Source organism: Gossypium hirsutum, chromosome A06, assembly GCF_007990345.1.
Source record: "Gossypium hirsutum isolate 1008001.06 chromosome A06, Gossypium_hirsutum_v2.1, whole genome shotgun sequence".
NCBI classification, from domain to species: domain Eukaryota; kingdom Viridiplantae; phylum Streptophyta; class Magnoliopsida; order Malvales; family Malvaceae; genus Gossypium; species Gossypium hirsutum.
The window spans coordinates 95,646,718-95,652,815 of NC_053429.1; positions in this window are offsets into that span (position 1 = coordinate 95,646,718).

Consider the following 6,098-nt stretch of genomic DNA (forward strand, 5'->3'; position numbering starts at 1 on the left):
CCTCACCCGATGTGATTACCGGTACATTTTCTCTTTATCATACTAATGTTATTGCTTTGATTGATCCTGTTTCTACTCATTCATATGTAGGCATGAAACTGGTGTCTAGTATGAATATACCTGTTGAGAACACATAATTTATGATTAGAGTGTCGAATCCACTAGGTAAATGTGTGATAGTTGATAAAGTATGCAAGAAATGCCCTTTAATGATTTGGGGTCATTACTTTCCGGCCAACTTGATGTTGTTGTCGTTTGATGAATTTGATGTTATTTTGGTTATGGATTGGTTGACATTGCATGATGCTATAGTAAATTGCAAAGAAAAGGTTATAAAATTAAAATGTGAAAGTGGTGAAATCTTGCGGGTTGAACCAGACAAATCAGAGGCAATATTTAGTATGATTTATTCGATGTCGGCTCAGAGATATTTGAGAAAGGGTTATGAAGCTTATTTGGCTATATAATTAATACAAAAGAAGTTGAAAAGAAAGTTGAATCAGTGCCGGTTGTGTGTGAATTTGCGGATGTATTTCCAGAAGAATTGTCGGGTTTGCCTCCAGTCAGAGAAGTAGAATTTGGTATAGATTTGATACCGAGAACAGCTCCGATCTCGATTGCTCCATATAGAATGGCAGCAACAGAGTTGAAAGAATTAAAGTCGCAGTTGCAAGAGTTGACTGATAAAGGCTTTGTGAGACCAAGTTTTTCACCTTGGTGTGCTCCCGTGTTATTTGTGAAAAAGAAGGATGGTTCTATGAGATTATGTGTTGATTATCGGCAGTTAAACAAGGTGACAATCAAAACAAGTATCCATTGCCGAGAATTGATGATTTGTTTGATCAGCTAAAAGGAGCGACATGGTTTTCAAAGATTGACTTGAGATCTGGGTATTATCAGCTGCGAGTGAAAGAGTCAGATGTGCCTAAAACTGCTTTTAGAACAAGGTACAGTCATTATGAATTTTTAGTTATGCCATTCGTGTTGACAAATGCTCCTGCTGTGTTTATGGACTTAATGAATCTCATATTTTGGCCATACCTGGATAGATTTGTTGTGGTGTTTATAGATGATATTTTAATTTATTCAAAAGATGAGACAGATCATGCTGAGCATTTGAGGATAGTTTTGCAAACTTTGAGAGATAAGCAGTTGTATGGTAAGTTTAGTAAAAGTGAATTTTGGCTCCGGGAAGTCAGATTTTTGGGTCATATTGTTTCAGGTGATGGTATACGTGTGACAGCCCAAAATTGACCCTAGTCAGGAAGTGGTTTCGGGACCACAAAATCGAGTTATGAAAATAATTAATTGTTATATTCTACGTTTATTATGTGTGTACATGCATATGTGGAAATTTCATTCCCTAATTTCGCCAATTTCATGAGGAATTATTAAATAGGGATCAACATGAGATATGGCAAAATATGATAGGCTAATTTTAAAGGGCTTATTAGTGCATGTCAACACAAAGGTGGACTTGCATGTCAAATTGCCCAATTTCCTTATAGTGGCCGGCCAAGGTGGGTTGATGATGGGCAATATATTTGTGAAATTGATATTGGGCTGTGGGATTTAATGAATAAAAGAAAAGAATAAAAAGAAAGCAAATGAAAAAAAAAAAGAAAAAAGGCTTCATCCTTGTCTTCTTGGCCGAATTGAAGGAAGGAATAGGGGCAAAGAACTTTCGGCCATTTGAATGCTTAATAAGGTTAGTATATTGTGTTAAAGTTGGGAAATTTTAGCTTGTTTTAGGTTAATTATCATGGTTCTTACTTAGACCATGCTAAATTTTTAACTTTGATGGATGGATGGAGCATTCGGCTATGGCTATTAAAGAAGGAAATTTGATTACTTCCTTTAAGTTTTGATGAAGAATGTGTTGAGGAAAGAAATTGATCTTGCTAAAAATATAAATTCTAAATGCTCATATAGGTAATACCCAAATAAAAATGCTTGATGTCTTGAACAAATATTGTTTCGATGGGTGGAATGAGTAATGTCATGTATAGGTTTCGGCTATGGATTTTCATGTTTAATATTTTTATGTTGGTGTTCAAATTGAAAATGGATGTTAGTTGTGCTATAACACTTGCTTAATGATGAAAGGATCATGAGCTTAGGGCTTGAGAGGCATTCGGCTTTGGAGTAAAAATAATAGAAATGGTGTTTAGTCAATGCAAGTGTCCATACTTGTAGAATGTATTGAGTGTTGCAATCGGCCTTAACATAGACATGTGTGTGTTCGGCCACATAAATGAGCACCTAAGTTGATGTGTATGTTCGGCCAAAGGTAAGCATGTTGATGGTTTTATCTTGACTTAGAAGTTTCGGCTAAAGGGAAAATTAGCTAATATGTCGAATTCGATTCGTGAATTCGTACATATGTGACTCTAATGTCTAATGTGTATATGAACTAAGTACCTTGAGGTTCTCTTTTGATGTTCGAGTGAATTGTATTGAATCATTTGATGTGATTAAAAATGCATATGACCATTGTGCATTTGAGCTAAAAGGGTGGCCATATGACCCATCAAACTCCTTGTCATATTCGGCCATAAGCTAGCAAAATGAGACTTTAACGAGTTAAATTTGTTTGATTTAGCTCAAAGAGTTAAAGGAGGTGAATCGAGCAAAGGCAAAGAAAAGGTCATCGAGTAGCCGAGTTGGAACCGTCTTACCCAACACGAGGTAAGTCATTAAGCATGTAGTTGGTATTATTTCAAATGGTCATAATGTTTATGTATTGATGCTGAATGGAATGAATAAATATACATATATATATATATATGCATGTACGTATGTGATGATGAAATTGTTGAATGAAAAGAAAAGAGGTAAGATGTACTGAGTTGTTGATCTCGGCACTAAACATGCGGGTATAACCATTTATGACCATGAGATTGGTGCTAAGTGTGCGGGATTAAATTGTACAGCACTAAGTGTGCGATTTGACTATGTTGCACTAAGTGTGCGAAGTGAATATGATGCACTAAGTGTGCGAATTGACCATGCGGCACTAAGTGTGCGAGTTTGACTATGTAGCACTAAGTGTGCGATTTGATTACGTAGCACTAAGTGTGCGAGTTGATTATATAGCACTGAGTGTGCGGATTCAATATACATTCGTGAATCATCATGGACACTATGTGTGCGACACTATTGAGTCAATCGCGGACAGCGGATCGGGTAAGTGTCTTGAGTACATGGCTAATAGGTGCTATGCTTATACTTGGTGTTGAGCTCGGTAAGTTTGAACCTATGTGACAAATATACTTGAAGTCACGTACATAAAATTTATCATAGGATGGGTGAAAGGCCATTTAGTCGTTGATTGTAACGAAAATAAATTGATTTATGAAAATGCTTCAATGTCCTATTGATGAGTATATGGAATGTGAATGCATGAATTGATATGAAATTAAATCGATAGGTTGGAGGAACTATGGTATGGTTCGGTATGGATGGAGTAAATTGTCTCGTTCCATTTTGTTTCCTCTTGTGATAATGTTATTGATGGATGGTAGTGCATTGCTTATGACTTACTGAGTTATAAACTCACTCGGTGTTTCCTTGTCACCCATTATAGGATGCTTGGACTCATCTATTTTTGCGGGGTCAGGCCGTCATCGAAGTCATCACACCGGATAGCAAGTTTTGGTACTTTCTTCTTAGTTGGCTTAGAAGAACATTTTGGCATGTATAAGCTATTACGTTGTGTTTGAACTTTGGCATGTAAACTTTAAGCCATGCGAAAATGGCACGAATGTTCGATTGAGTTGGATCAAGGGTAGGCATGAAATGGACCTAGTTACTTTCGTAACAGATGCTGGCAGCAGCAGTGTCATGAGATTGAAAAATCACTAAAAATAGTAGGAGTGGAATTAATTGATGAATAAATTATGTAATCGAAGCTCGATGAGTCTGTTTTCATGAGGAAGTAACGAAAAGATCATATGGGCAGTATATTAAGAGATAATCAGATTTTTGTGGGACAGGGCCAGAACGGTTTCTGGATTCCCTGATCCGACTTTGGAAATTCATTATAAATTAACCAGAGATAATTAGGGGTCGTACCATATATGTACAGATTCCTCTCTGACTCTAGTTTTCATAGAAACAAACGGCATCAGTATTGAAGCCCCGTGCAGGGAGATATCCAAGTCGTAATGGGCAAAGGTCAGTGTAGTCGACCCCTGCAACTTGGGAGACTTTGACTAATAAACTGTACTAATTGGCCTGACCAAAAATTCTAGAAAAAAATACATAGATGGGCACATGAGTCTAGTTTCTGGGAAAAATTACGAAACTGATTTTCGAGTTATGAAACTCAAGATATGATTTTTAGAACGACTAGTACACAGATTGGGCAGTGTCTGGAAAATAAATTTTATAAGGGGTTAAAGTCAGTTAACACCTCGTGTTTGACTCCGGTGTCGGTTTCGGGTTCGGGGTGTTACATTTGATTGGTATCAGAGCTATGGTTTAGTCGGTTCTAGGACTACCATAGCGCGTATGAGTCTAGCTATACATGCCGAATGTTAATGTTTAAATGTGTGATGACTTCCGACGGTTGAAATGTTTTTGTTTTGATTAGTAAATGGACCCCGGTGAAGAAAGAACCCTAGCGGATGACGTTGAGAGCGTAGCGGCTGCTCCTGCACAAAGGACGCCACCTGTTGAACCTCAGTCATCTGCGAATAATCAAGGTGAGGGGGCTAAACAAGCCTTCTTTACCATGATGAATGAGTGGGTCGCGCAATATGCCCGAACCAACCCGGCTGTCCAACAATTCCCAAATTTGAATAATCCACCCCAAGAGCCTGTAATGCCATCAGTCGCTGATCCTGTGAGGCTGAGTAAGCCACCTGTAGACTTGATTAGGAAGCGTGGGGCCGAGGAGTTCAAGGCCATAGTAACTGATGATGCCGAAAGGGCCGAGTTCTGGCTTGATAACACCATTCGGGTGTTCGATGAATTGTCATGCACACCCGACGAATGTCTAAAATGTGCTGTATCTTTGTTGCGAGACTCAGCCTACTATTGGTGGAGGACCTTGATTTCCATAGTCCCGAACGAGCGAGTAACTTGGGACTTCTTTCAAACGGAATTCTGGAAGAAATTTATTAGCCAACGGTTCATTGATCAGAAGCGTAAGGAGTTCTTGGAACTCAAGCAAGGCCGTATGACTGTATCTGAATACGAACATGAATTCGTAAGACTTAGTAGGTATGCCCGGGAGTGTGTAGCTGATGAGGTTGCTATGTGCAAAAGGTTCGAGGAAGGATTGAATGAAGATTTAAAGCTACTAATGGGTATTTTGGAAATAAAAGAATTCGTAACACTAGTCGAACGAGCCTGCAAGGCGGAAGAACTTGGAAAGGAGAAGAGGAAGGCTGAATTTGAAGCTAGAGATTATCGTAAAAGATCGACGGGTAAAGCTCCGTTCTCAGCTGTAAAGAAGTTCAGGGAGGACATTAATAAGTCGAGGGCGACTGCGGGAATTTCCATCAGGGCAAGACCATCGATGGGCTCCCGAGCTACTTCGGTAGCTAGTGTGGGCAATAATCGTCACGAGAAACCTGAATGTCCCCAATGTGGAAGACGACACCTAGGTGAATGTTGGGGCAAGTCTACTAGCAGGGCCTGTTACGGATGCGGTTCGAAGGACCACTTCATTAGAGATTGCACGGAGCTGGATGGGAAGAATAAGATTCAAGGTGCAAGACCTAGTGGAGTGACATCTAGAGGTAGACCACCGAGAATATTAGGAGGCAGGGGTGGTAGTCAGAGGGGGGCCTCTAATACGGCCGATCGAGCCGAGAACCGTACTCCTGCTAGAGCATATGCCATTCGCGCACGAGAGGAGGCATCCTCCCCCGACGTCATCACTGGTACCTTCACTCTCTTTGATACTAATGTGATTGCATTGACTGACCCTGGTTCTACTCATTCATATGTATGCGAAACCTTAGCAACCAGTAAGACTCTACCTGTTGAGTCTACTGAGCTCGTAATTCGAGTATCAAACCCTTTGGGTCAATGTGTACTTGTTGATAAAGTGTGTAAGAGATGCCCTCTAATAATCCGAGAATCCTGTT